The sequence below is a fragment of the Acromyrmex echinatior genome, chromosome 16 (assembly GCF_024713525.1).
Source record: "Acromyrmex echinatior isolate Ae372 chromosome 16, ASM2471352v2, whole genome shotgun sequence".
NCBI classification, from domain to species: domain Eukaryota; kingdom Metazoa; phylum Arthropoda; class Insecta; order Hymenoptera; family Formicidae; genus Acromyrmex; species Acromyrmex echinatior.
Window position 1 is genome coordinate 3,636,513 of NC_141867.1, and position 15,005 is coordinate 3,651,517.

At 29.9% G+C, this 15,005-nt stretch overlaps 2 protein-coding genes across 4 annotated transcripts in view; one reads left to right on the forward strand and one right to left on the reverse strand.

Moving 5' to 3' along the window:
- LOC105143143 (limbic system-associated membrane protein) overlaps positions 1 to 10,641 on the reverse strand; it is a 245,856-nt gene extending 235,215 nt beyond the window's left edge. Inside the window, exons 1-2 of the mRNA XM_087414346.1 lie at positions 10,244 to 10,641; positions 9,860 to 9,906 (exon numbers count right to left, since the gene is read on the reverse strand). The gene's annotated coding sequence lies outside the window, so the exon portion shown is untranslated. The remainder of the gene's footprint in view (positions 1 to 9,859; positions 9,907 to 10,243) is intronic.
- A 1,714-nt stretch (positions 10,642 to 12,355) lies between these two features.
- The window catches only part of LOC105143137 (limbic system-associated membrane protein), a 222,755-nt gene continuing 220,105 nt past the window's right edge, over positions 12,356 to 15,005 (forward strand). Inside the window, exons 1-2 of one of the 3 annotated variants that reach the window (XM_087414344.1) lie at positions 12,358 to 12,484; positions 14,357 to 14,687. The gene's annotated coding sequence lies outside the window, so the exon portion shown is untranslated. Of the gene's footprint in view, positions 14,688 to 15,005 lie in introns of all 3 variants that reach the window. The other 2 variants (XM_087414343.1, XM_011051197.2) reach the window with 2 other exon arrangements.

Sequence of the window (15,005 nt, forward strand, 5' to 3'; positions counted from 1 at the left end):
ATCTTATGCATCTACTTAAGTATATAAAAAGATACATATACAATTATACTACATATTATTTTGTCGTTAAAAGTGTGAAAAAACTCATTTACATTAATTAAGAGTGGTCTATTTTCTTGATATGTAAAATTTACGATAGCAACTTATCACTCAATTTTTGATTACATTTCTAGGGTTAAGATGTACCTCGATTTTTTAGGACAAAATTAAAGTTATTGATTCATCAATACTAAATTCTATAATTAATAGATATTATAATTTATTTTCATTTTTTAATAAGTAAAGAACGAGCCCCAGGCATTTATATCTTGCAAACTTATTACCCCTTTTATTATTCATTTAATTTTTTTTTCTAATTTTAGATATTTATTTTTTATTTTATTTTTGAATATTGAGAATAACAAAAAATTTTTATATATTATATGTCTTAGAAATGTTATACAGTTTCTAAAGTTTAGTTTTACCAAAGAAACAATGCAATACGTCTGTTATTCGATAATCGTATAACATTTCAAGTTTTTCTCTCACATTGAAACGCGAAACTGAAATGATAGTTCGTTTCGTCAAGCGATACTAGTAAAATTTTACTAGTAAATTCATAAATTCCTTCACACATAAAAAAATCAATTAGAATAGATGTATAACGGAAAATAAATTTTCGATATAAACGCAAAGTGAAATCCGTTGACTGCGGTTTTTTTGAGGATAAGATTATTTAAAATCGCTGTAGAAGAGTTAAAACGGATGGTTTTATAAAGATGCCGGGTATTATTTCAGATATCTTTGGATATTTCGAAACAGGCGAGAGAGATAAGTGCGGCGTCGTTATCATTCCGCTTATAGCCGCGGTTTGCTCGCGGCGAAATCGGTAACGCTATCACGTACGGGAGCATTCCTGATTCCGGCGGCCACGGCGGTTTTACGTCATATCCAGACGAAAATTGGGAAATGCTCCTAATTTTCGTCGGCGCAGCCGCGTGCAACATTTCACCGCCAACGCTGGACCGATGCTTACAACGGTACATATCATCGCAAGCTGATTGCGCACGTTTCGCATTATCGCGCGATTGGGGAATAACGTTTGCCCTGTGCTCGTTGGCAGCTGATAATCGCGTCCCGCGAGACTGACGAGAACAAACACAACTGTGAGAAAGAATATCAAGTGATGAGATATAATTGCAACACATATTTAATTTTACTAAAGAGGTAATTATCTCGTGGTTTAAATTTAATTGTTTTCCCGCAAATTTCTGCATCATTCGTATTATCATGAATGCGAATATGCATATATGTCAAGTGAACTTTAGGGAATTATTATGGAACGATAAAAAGCAACATAATGACGATTATATATAGAAAGAGGGAGGGAATTATAGAATATTTTGTTTTATAGAGAAATATAATATACAAACAGATATTCATGTGACATATCTACTTTTAGGAGAAATTTGTTAGCCACAGAGTGATACCAATTATGCTTTAGGAGGAAGTTTTTCAGGCATATAAAACAAACGAATTTACAAAAAATAAAATAGAAAAAAAAGAAAATAGAAGAAAAACGATTATATGATTATAGAATAGGAAGGAAATATGGAATTATCAACTAGTATACAGTATATATAATTTTGCATGTAAGATACATGCACACATTTTGTTATCAAATTTAATTCAATTATATCATTTAAAAATCATATTTAAGGCCTCCAAATTAGATTAAAGTTACAAATTAATCAACATACTTTTCAAAATTACGTGAAGACTACACAGTTTTATAATTATATTACTGTTTGCTATCTGCAAAATTATTGCAGCTTTACAGTAACGCAGTATATAATAATAATTAATGGCTATGTTATAAATTGACAAAGAAGTAATTTTGATGAATGTCTCCAGAATGCACCATAAACTACAAGCCTAGATATATCGTGATATTTCAACCTAACCTTCCACTATTTTAAAACTGGCTCCTTTCTTTCAGGTATAATAATAACCAATAATAATTTCTAATGACTGCTGTATAGGATTGTGTACAAGATTTGAACCAGACGAGAAAGATATTTTTCCCCTATAATTTTCTGGACTCAATATATCTTTGACAAAGGAATCAAAGATCTAATAGATTTTAAGAAATGGACAGAGAATAACATCCTTGCAATCACAATGCTATACAGAGGAAACAAATTATCGTTCTTTACACCAAACGTCCGAATCGATCAGCGCCTCCTAAAAATAAACGTGACAGAGTTATACGGGCGATCTCTCAATCTCGTCAATGGATTCTTTAACGTCACACTTTCAATCGACGTCTCGTGCGCAACGTGTACGGAACGATAGGGTAGAAAGGGGAAGGATAATACAAGCGGGTGGAAGACATATACGTATACATATACATGCACACAGACAAGTACGAACACACAGCAGGATCGCGCGGGGAACGCAAAGTCGGGGAGGAAGAAAAAGCGGGCCAGGGGTTTTCGCCCGAGGCCGTGATATTACGTAATAAATCATCCGAATCTCTCGCGGTGTCATACAATATGGGCCTGTGCAGGTGAGCGACGTCTATACCAATTTTCATTCCAGGCGACATTCGACGTTCTCGCGCCGTACCCTGGCTCTTTCAACGTGCACCCCGGTACTCCAGCCGGCTCTCAGCCAATTCTATAACCAGGCTGTGCTTCCGTTGCCGACCGGAGATTAATTTCGTTCTACGTTCTTCCCCAGGCTCGTATTTCACGCGGTCGGGCGTCGACGAATCGCGACGCTGCTGCGAAACTCGCTAACAAAATTGAGCCTTCGAACTTTTCATGTCGTGCTCTAAACTGAGATGTGGTTTAGAATATCTAAAGTGCGCATATCTTGCCTTTAACAATCGGTCTAATTAATCGTATATATTCACTCACAACACAAACACAACAGAAATTCTATTAATAATACTTTATCTTTTAAATTTTTGGATATTATTAATTTAACATATATTTTAAAAATTCTTTCTACGCACATTAGAATGAACCAAGATTTATTTTTAAAGCATATTCTAGGAATCTTTATTAATTATTTATCTATTATTTTATAAAAATTTTTATCTTATATAGTTTTTTAAAATTAATTATATACTTATTTTAGAACAATATAAGAGCAATAATTGAATTTTTATATAAGAACAATAGCTTATATTAGTCAGTTAGTGTAATTTAGTTTGACCATTCGCGTAACCGATGGTACAATTTAAACGGTGCATTGATCAAAATTAAATACCATGAGATAGCTATTAATGCTACCGTTCTGGTATTTAATCCATTTTATCATGGCGCTCAATTAATAAACATCATTCAAACCGCTCGCAACAACGTTTAATATAATCATTATACAAATAGTATATAAAGGATTAAAGCTATATCTCGCGAGAAGCTAATCCTGCATCATTTTAAACAAATTAATCGTAACGTTTAACGTTGAAAGCTGATATGTGTATCTACATATATGAAACCGTATTTGACTTATGGATTATGAATATTTCATCCATTTTATAAAAATTTGCAAGTTTCAAAGATAAAATGAATAATATGATATTTTCAATGTTTTTCAATTTTGGTGCTGTAGTGAATTATATTCTCACATTTATATAATCATTTTTTATGGCCACCATAAATATTTCAAACTGATGCACGAGAAAGTACATCCAAATGATATGAATCTGGAAGACGTTATTAAGTAAAGAACATCGGATTAAATAAATATTCTATTAAAACTGGTTATTCTTGTAAGTTGAAGTATAAAATTAGATTATAAAATTTTACGTGCCTTTTATTCATTGGTCTGTTAGCTCTCTTTATTGCAAAAAGCGTATTTTTATCTCGATATTGAAACATTTATGCAAGGTAAGCCGTGCACGATCGATTAAGTTAAACACTTTTACCATAAAAGACTTAATTGAGTTATCATAATCAAGTTATCGTATAAAAAAAGATATTAACCGTGAATGTTATAAATATCGCATGCGAAAATAATAAACGTTTAAGTGTTTTGATAATTTGTTGAACTGTATTGATAATGATGCCATGTTAACATGTAGGTCAGAAAAATAATATAAAAAGGGTATCGAAAAAAAATTAAAGATCGAAATGAACAAAAAGGAACAAAAATTAAAGATCGGAAATTTAAATAATAATAAACAATTTATTCTTTAATGATTTAAAAAGATAAGGACGTTTCGATTTATCTACTTAATTTTCATTAGCAAGGTAAATATCAAGAAAATAATAATACAAATAAAGATATTAATATTAATGATATTAAATATAAAGTTAAAATTAAGGATATTTTATCGTTAATTAAAGTGGGCAGACAAAACAAATGAAGACGAGTACAATTTTTTTTACAAATGTCCATGTCTTTCTAAAAAAAAATTAAAGAATAAATTATTTATTATTATTTAAATTTATCATCTTTAATTTTTGTTTGTATTTGGCCGTTATCCTTTTTATATTGCTTTGCAACTAGCACATGAACGAGCCTTACAATTAATTTATTAACTCAAAATTATTCCGTGATATTAGATATATATATATATAGTATATATAATCATTACCAGAGATTTTAACTAAAATAATCAAGTGGAGATCTTCATTATTCAAAAATAATACGATTTTATATGACAAAATCGTATTTGTTATTTTGAAAAGATTAAATATACAAGCTGTAAATTGTGCAAAATTAATAAAGTTAAATACAAAATTGTAATATCGCATTAAATCATAACAAACTCTAATTATGAACAAACTCTGTCATTACAAATTGAATAGCAGAATAAAAATAATCTAAATGATAAATTTAAATATTAAGTCGCGGCGTATATTGATAAAATTAATTATTAACGTTTAGTAAATTGATGTGTATTGAGTGTACTATTCCTTTGTAAAGTCATCGCATTTCCTAATGGAAAAGGTAACTAACGCAAAAGATGCAATTTTATTTTGTAGATGTATAAGACAATTATGTGAAACGAGCCGTATATCTGAATTGCAATACTCGTTACCAATGCTTTAAATTCTGTAAGTCGATGTTACGCTTGTTCGCTCACATTCGCTTCTCAGAAAGACAGCATCCTGCTTTCTCCAGTCTGCTTACTAATAGCTTATTCCGTCACCGCGCCATTGTAACGAGGAGCCTTTGAGGTATTCTAGCCATCAACATGATCCAGAAAAGTCGACGAGGATAACTTAGCCCTTTGTCGACAAAAGCATGTCGGGGTTGAAAAGCCAGATAGCTTCTTTCGTTTTTCTTAAAGATCGTCTCTGCCTTCGATATGCGAAAAGCCACGCTAACAACTCGGGTGACACGACGGATTCAAGATCATTTATAGCCGTTTATCATGCATAACGTGTTTTCAAAAATTGCGAAAAGAAACTTTATTTTTCTATGTTTTTTTATTTTTATATATTAGTTGTAATAACTGCACTTTTTAAACTGTCAATAATAAGTTATATTTATTTTAATACGTTTTTTTAGTTAATTTCATGACATCGCTGTCAATAAATTTGCAAAGAGAAAAAGAAAGGGAGAATATATTTTAATTATTCTGCCATTACTACTGTATTAAAATTAGTAATTATAATCTAAAGACAACAAATCAGCGGTATATTTTCATTAGTATATTAGATCTGGAAAAAAATTTCTTCGTATTTAAAAAAATTTTTTTGCAAAAGTTTTTCATTTGTTGCGAAATTTTCGTTACAATTATATCATTCGCTAAAGCAAAGTTTCAGCTTTAAGAATCTGGTTTTTAAATTACGGTATAATGATTTTATCGGAATTATGAGCAAAATTAGAATGTTTTACTTAATTCGCGAATAATTCAGTAATAAAAAATCATAGGAACATTAAAAAAAAAAATGATTTTGTAGGGAAAGCTTTAAGTTTTCACGATAGATAATAGAAAATTTTTGTAAATTTTTTTTAGACACGTGAGAGACCTCCAAAGTGAAAAGAAAATTTTTCATCTTTTTCAGCTCGTAATTTTTTAAATGTAAAAATTACCAAACAGAAATTACTCACAGAAAACTAAAAAAATATAGTAACCTTTCGAAAGTAGAGATTTCAAGCTTTAAAATCCTTTTTTCAAATTTAAATTTCGTTCATTTTTGACAAAGATATTGTATATATAATTTTGAATTAAAAAATAAACGAAGAAACTTTTTCCTCGACCCAATATTTAAGCTATCTTTCTGTTCAATTTTTAATATCTTGTCATAAAAATTAAATTAAATTCAATTACATAGTCTCATTATACGGTTAACCTGTTTTGACCCATTAAAAAATAATAAAAATGAGAGAAAGGTGATGCATCGTGTCGCTTGAGAATTTAAACTTAGAATTCTATCTTCCACTTTTCTGTTTGAGAAAAGGGAAAAAAATTTCTATTTATTAAAAGAAAGAGAATCAGTAAATGAATTTTATTATAAAGAGACAAAAAGAAAAAGAAAGAGAGAAAATAAAGGAAAACTTAAGTTTAAAGGGCACCCCGTCAGTAGCACATGTTGGTTTTATATACTACTTTCTTAAATGATTGTAGAATATTAGATATATTTAGGAAAAGTACATAAACGTATATGAACAAATAAGTGCTACCTGGGACTCTATTTATCGTTTTTTGTCGCGGATAAAATTGATATCCGCAGTTTATTTTTTTCCCTGACCCGAGGATATTAGCGAGATCGATGTGGTTCGATTTATTCATGCTATCGTGAAAAATCATCGTTTTCAACGGTAAAATCGTGTCCAATGTATTTTCCGAATTCCCCGTTTATTACCAGCGCAAGCACTCGTTTCCCACGTGGGTAAAAGCAGGTATTGCGTGTTTGCCGTGCATACGCGTGAAAACGCACCGAATCTGCGCCGTTAGCGCTGTTTACGCGAAAAATTCGCAATGCGTTTGGATTCCCTCCTTCCGCTTCTGATTTTTCTCTCTTTTTTTCTATTCAGGATGCGTCACGCTAACAAGCCGATGGCGTGTTATTTAACCGGTGAATTTACACGCACGCAAAATTGTATGGCCGACGGGAGTTGATGAAAAGGGAGGACGGTGAAAACATCGCGTGGCGTGTTGCGAGCTGAGCCTCCCCCGAAAATTCGACGCCCGGCAAAATCGGCAACCGCGTGAGTTTAATTTCGCGGTGTATCGAATTTTATTCTTTTATTTTTTTTGTCACACTGCCGCGCGACCGGTGTAAGTTTCATAGTTAATGCTAGGCAGCTTGCGGTGTGTGAAATTTTCCGGTTGCTTCAATTCCCTGCCGGCGTGCTCTCGCGTTTCGAATGTAGTTGTGCGTTCACTCGAATCGGTGTGAACAATAAATACAAATAACACTATACGACGATTCTATTTTGCAAGCAATGCTGACATATCGTTTAAAGCGTTTGCTGTTTACAATTTTTTCTATTTACAATTATTCTGTATAATTCTTAACGCTTATTTCCATTTTAAATATTTTTATGCTAAATATTATAAATTTTAATTGCTTTAAAAGATTTGTCTTTTTATAGTTATATTTAATGTGTTATATTATTGCTTTATTATCAACGTTTATTTCTTTTTATAAATAATTGATTAATTTTTTCATAATTTTACATATTATAAAATATGACTATTTATTTAAATTAAAATTAAGGACGTTCAAACAATTTCATATGGTATTTTATATGTTTTGCTTTAATTAATGAAAATTAGTTGCTAATACTGTAATGTGACATTTTATACACGTATGCATTTCTTTGATATCTAGATATAGAAAGATGTTTGATAATATTTTCATGAGACTCTGTTTGATATTTGCTTATTTGTGTAATGTGTTATTAATGCAAAAGCATGTAGCGTGATTTGATCTGTGCATGTTGCAAAAGAAAATTTAATAACGCGTATAAATTTATATTCAAGATTTATATTACAGACTGTTAATTCGATATGACAGTTTAAATAAATATTATATTATCCACGTTATATAATTTTCATATAAAATATGATATACATAATCCTTTTTGTCCAAACAAAAATTTTGTTATTATATTTGTTTCTCACATTACATACCTTTCCAATAAATACAACAAGGCATACAATTATAAAGATATAAGAAAAAAATCAAAAAGGTTAAAACATAAATCTTATTGATAATCTCAACAAGCAATATTAATGGAAATATATATCTTCCTTTTTTGATATTTTACATATAACTTTCCAGAATTTAAAGATGTTTCCGAACAAAATTATTCTTCTATACAGACTGACTCGTGTTGACATTCCATAAATTATCTGTCTTGTTTTAGATTATGAGAGCCATATCCGATTTAGAGTTAACCATTCAATTAAACTTTCTCCTCGGCGAGAAAGGTGTCACGATCGAAACCTCGAAAACTCACGTAACCAAGCTGGACGACAAGCTTGCGTTTACGCGTGTACGATCGGTCAATTAACGTATCAACTATGCACGCACTCGTACGCGTTGACCCATTAATTTCTACTGTACTTCCCATTAATTTTCATCAATCTGTCAGTAATTTTCTCCAATCAATCACTTTCCGCTCAGACACGGTCTACACGATACCGTTTGCACATATCCTTTCACCCTCTTTACTACGAAACTCACTCTATCTTTATATTAAATTAATGGTTGGCGAGGCAATTTCGTTTGGCAATACGGTTTCATGTAACAAAGTAATCGCACCGCGTATCGTCCCTCTTCATCTCTCTTTGCTCGCTAAAAACTCTCTTCGTCCCCTTCCGCGAGTACAGGAAATTTCATTTAGCGCCGGAAGTCCGCGTGCCTCACGTATTCGCGGTTTTCGTTTTGCCGCTACCGAATAAGACGACAAAATTCCATGGGCTCCGCCATTTCCGTCGCAGAATTACGTGTGACCACGCACGTTCGTATCTCTTAATTCCTATCTTTACAATAGGTGAAACATATAGTACTTAAAGCCAGAGTTGGGAAGTTATTTGTAACGAAGTTACAGTTAGAGTTCCTTTTCACCAGTAAACTGTAACTTAACTTAGTTATTTTCTTTCGGTAACTAGTAGTTACTTTTATAGTTATTTTATATTAAACTTATTCGTCAACATATCGACTGATCAAAATGAAGTACTTGTGAACAATTTCCGAAAGTTAAAAATGATTGGTTCATAGATGCCAATCGTAGAATTAGTAGCAATTCGACATTACTTATGAATTATTTATTCCTTAATTTTTTAAAACTGAACTCTGTATTTAAGCCTTAGTACACACCTTAGTTTTTATTAATATGTTATGTACATATTCTTACACTGTTAAATCTGTAGTGTTTAATTTAACGTAATGTGAGTCGCGTCATTAATCCAACTAAATATATCGTAATTTTTTACTAAAACAATAATTAAATTTGACTTCGTGTCAAATATAGCCATTGTTTTAGTATAAAATAATGATATGATTGAATAGGAGCAGTAGCGACTCACACATTAAGTTAAATTTGACATATAGGTTTAACAATGTACTATACATGTTGGGTCTTTCGCGATCTGAATTAATTTTCATCCCTTTTACAAGTATATAAAAATTATTAAATGATTTGTGTATATTTTGAAATCTTTAGAAAATATTTGTGAAGTTTTATATTTATAATTAATTGTATATAACTAAATATAGTTAACAAAATGAGAAAAATATTTTTCATACAAAAGTGTAAAACGGATGTACAAAATGCTATATATACGTATATTGTTATTAAATCTATGCATACATGTATTTAGATATGTATTTAGATATGTACATAATATACTAATAAAATCATTATACCTCCGTTATCCCAAAAAAGTTAATTCATTACTCACCGACTCGATGCGCAACAGTGGAGTTATATCTGCAACGTATGATGATTCTGTAACAATTAAATTAAAATTAAAATTAGAACAGGGTAAAGAAATCATTATTAAAAAAAATAATTGCTGTATGAATGCATGCAATTTTCTGAACAATAATCATGCAATTTTGAAAATAGAATTTTTGTGGGCGTCGAATTTTGTATTCATTATTTAATTAGATATAAAATTATACATTCTCTAAAGGAGACCTTAGCAAGAATAAATTTGTATAAATTTTTAAGTAACTTTCCTTTCATCTAATTATTTTTATTATTGTCAAATCATTGTCAAATAAAATGATTTAAAAACAAGCAATAAAAGGTTAATTTTACACAAATAAAAAATAATATTTACCGCAAGGTTGCTCCACCGGTGCCTGATGTCTCTTCCAGACCTCCTCCTCCTCTCAGAATATGATTCACATCCTCTCGCACAGGACACTCGCGTAAAACACTCGCGAATACACTGTAATCGCACGCGGACTATAACTTGAGTCCGATAACTTAAACGGCACTCCCGAAACGCGCGACGCGACGAACCGGCTGCGGTTCGTTCATTTTCAAATAAATCGGCGACGAGGGTACGTTAGCTTCTCCATTGGATTTTTACACGAAGAGAACGATTTTACTCAATATCTAAAAATTTATCTAGATATACATTCAGACATATCCGAAAATTTTTAGATATTTGAGAAAAATCATTCTTTTCGTGTAAATATCCTCTGGGTACTGAGCCCTCCCACCACGTCAAGGTGTACCCGTGAGAGGGAAGATAATCTGAAAAATGTAATATATAGCTATCTTATCTATATTACTATGCAATCGGTTAACTTTTAGAAACGAATACAAGAAAAGAATACATATCTACAATTCGTTATCATTGCGAAATAAATTCGGAGCAAATAATTGAATCTTTCATTTATAGATAAGATGTCTGTAAGATATGATTGGAGCCAATGAATTTGACTAGAGATCAATAAAAAAGAGAAATATTTCTTTTATTATCGATAAATAGTTTCAAAGTTACGTTTATTTTTTAAATGGATCGTATAACGAAAGATACACAAAAACAAAAAATTAATTAAATTATTATACTATATTTATTGTGAAAGCAAGAATTACGTTATTTGCATAAGTATTCATATTAACGTTGTTTCTTTTGACGTGTGATACCGTTTGTACAGACAAGTAGTCGTGTCGCTCTTCTTCATTTCTTTTTGAAACATATAATAATCGCAAAAAATGCTAGATATAATACGAAATGCTGTATTTTATGAACATTCACATAATACGATTACTAGTATTAAGTATGATTAATTATTCATACAACGTTTCGTATTATATTTGGTTTTCTTCGTGATAAGATTTCAAAAAGTAATGTGAAAAAGAGCCGCACACAACACGACTACCTGTTTGTACGAAATTTCGGTAAGAGAATGACTGCGCGATAACTACGCATAAACATGACGCGCCGCTCCGTGCCACCCGTGCCACCGCGTACCATCCCCACCCTAAGGTCGCGCGTCACCGTCTAACGGTCGAAATATTAATACGCATATTACGAAGTAAAATAATATATTCTTAACATTTTTAAAGTTTCTCCGATTAATGAAATAATTTCTTATATCTAGTTTTAGCAGCGCGAATCGTTTAATCATAATTACATTGTGATATACCGAAGAATATAGTTGACGTTCATTTTATAATTTTAAATATTTCGTATCAATTACAATATACTGAAAAAGGCAAGAAGTAAAAAGAGCTTTTTATTAGCATGGTTTTAATTGCTCACGTGAAGTGCTTTTGTGTTCCTAACATTATCTCAATTTTTATTACTCTTTTTTGTGATTTACAGTTAAATAAAGATTAATAATATGTCGTACATTCTTTAAATGAAGACAAATGCAAAAATTTATTTTAAATTATGAACCAATTTCGACTAAATAGAATAATATGTATAAATAGCATGCACATACATTTAGAGATATGTAATTTAAATATAATTTATCTGTTACTTTTCCCGTATTAAGAATGCGACGTAACACGAAAATGAATTATACGATTCAAAGTGATAAAAAGCCACAATTTGAAATATAATATATAAATTTAACAATAAGAATCTCATCTTTATATCGTACATATGAGAACACATGAAATATCTAAAATATTCATGAGTTATGTATGTACGTAATGAATCTAAAAAATAAAGTAAAAATCGTGCAACAAACCTATTAACTTGGTACAGTCTTTAGTTTCAGGCAACCTTACGTAATTCTCGTTCGTAGATATATAATTTTCATTATTAATTAATGCGACACTCGGAGCGACTCGTAAAACACGTCCGTTTCCGTCCGAAATTGCCGAGCGAATGCCAAAGTGATGACGTAGTCAGCCACCGCGTCGCGCGGCACGCTCCCCCTCGCTGATCGCCGCGTGACGCGTGACCTTTCCCCTCGCTATTCGCCGACGAATACTCTACTATTGCGCATGAAAAATATTCACGGTTTATTCAATTAGTTCTATTTTACATTTCGCGCTTTACTTTCGGCATCTCTAGCACTTGTTAAATCTTATATTATTTGCACGGTATGTGAGTGTAAGTTACGGTTCAATGTAAGTGTAATTGTTTGCGTGTGTGGAGTATTTTTAATATTCCAACATTATGTCTCAATTTTTATTATTCCTTTAAATGATTCACTTAAATAAAAAGATTGATAATATTCTATACAACCTTTATATAAAGATACATGCAAATTTTCATAATATTGCGAAACAATTTGCGTTAAATACAGCTTTGACTCAAAGTATTAAATATCTTGTTAATAATTATTTAATTTTTCAGCTAGAAAATTAATTTATGACACTACTATTGCTGCAAATTACTCTGTGTTTCAAAAATTCTTTAAACTTACGTGTAATGCCGATCATGACTCGATAAAATAACTTACGACATATTTAAAATAAAAAATATAAAATCGTAGGAATCGGTAAAAAACTGATATGAAAAACTGATATGTTTAAAATAAAAAATATAAAATAGGTTCCGAAAACTTATTTAAAATATTAAATAAAAAATAAGTCAGAAATGAAGTTATTTGAAATAATAAATACTTAGAATAATTCTTTTAATTTTTAAAATATATTCTTTAATATATACTTTAATTTTTATCGCTTTTACAAGTATATAAAAATTAAACGATTAAATGATTCTTACGTATATTATATTTGAAATATAATATAATAATTTTGACATCTTTAGAAAGTGTTTGTAAAGTTGTATATTTATAATAAATTGTATTTAAATTGTTATAACTAAATGTAGTTAACAAAATGAGAAAAATTTACTTTTTCATACAAAAATGTAAAACTCTGAAATAAAAATATTTAAAGAAAAAAATATGTTTCAATATCTTAAAGTTGACATTCAAAACTACAAAAGAGAAAATCGTTCAAGTGTCGACTGTCCAAAAAATTTAATTATTTAATAACCCGAAAATTATGTTTTTTTTAATAAGCATGAATGGCTATAAGTTGAAGACTATGTTGCATTTACATTTTAAACAATGCATTTCATTATTGCTATTGTACATGCTTATTAAAAAAACATAATTTTCGAGTTACTAAATAATTAAATTTTTTGGACAGCCGACACTTGAACGATTTTCTCTTTTGTAGTTTGAAATATCAATTTTAAAATACTGAATTATACTTTTCTTTTAAACATTTTTGTTTCAGAGTTTTATATTTTTATATGAAACAGTGCATTTTTCTGATTTCGTTAATATTTAGTTAATATAATTTATTTACAATTTGTTATGAATATATAACTGCACAAATATTTTCTAAAGATGTCAAAATATTATATATGTAAAATTGCTTAATAATTTATATATACTTATAAAAGTGATCAAAATTAAACTAAGAAAAGAAAGACCAAATGTGTCTATAAAGAGTACCAAAAACTGACGTATGTATTAAGGATTATATATACACGGTTTCTACACGGAGAGAATTATGTCTTAAAATTTACCTTAAAAATATGGTAATTGTGGTACAATATAATATTTTAAAAATGTTTGCGCTTAAAATTAATCGAACTTATTTTATATTTTATTATAGTTCATATTTTATTATAGTTAAATGTTCTCCCAGAACTACCATATTTTCAGAGTAAATTCTAAGAAAAAATTCTCTCCGTATAGTATCCTGAAAAACTCAGCACTCTAAGGAGAAACTAAAAGTATATATTCATTGCACTGTTAACATAGCATTCTCATGAGTGAGCATTGTCGCTCAATGACTTATACATATATAGCATGTCTGTTTTCTTGTATTAATTGGAGGATAAAGTGAAAACCCAGTATTTCCTGAGCCTGAGAAAATACATGAAAAGAATGGATTTTCTAAAGATTTATACATGTTCGAATCTATTTATATTATATCCAATTATATCTAGCTAAATTTTTAGATATTTCTACCAAATTGTTCTCTCCGTATAAAAATCCAATAATGGAGAAGTTAATGTACTCTCATTGCTGATTTAATTGAAAATAAACGAACCGCAACCAGTTCGTCGCGTGGCATGTTTGCTTCAGAAGTGCTGTTGAAATTATTGGACTAATGAACTTTCACAAATCCCATAAACGTGGAATATCGGCAGTGTCGCAGAAAAGAATTTTATTAATAATATAATTAATTCGCGTGTGATTATAATATATTGTCCGTGAGAGTTTTTCGCGAGTATCCTGTGCGAGAGAATGACAATCTAATTCTGAGAGGAGGAGGAGGAGGAGATCTGGGTGAGTATCGGGCACCGGTGGAGCAACCTTGTGATAAATATTATTTTTTTACTTGTATAATCTTTTTTTCCTAAATTCTTGAATCATTTTAATACAATTAAAATTAATAATTAAAAGAAAAAAAATTTTTTAATTACTTTAAAATTTTATAAAAATTCTTTTATAAATTATTCTTATTAAGATCTTCAGAAAATGTAATTATTTTCATAAATATTATATTATTTTTGAAAAAACTCTTCATATGTTTAATACTTTTTTTATTAATTATTTAATTTGTCTATGTTTTAATTGCATTTGTTTGTTATAAAATCATCATAG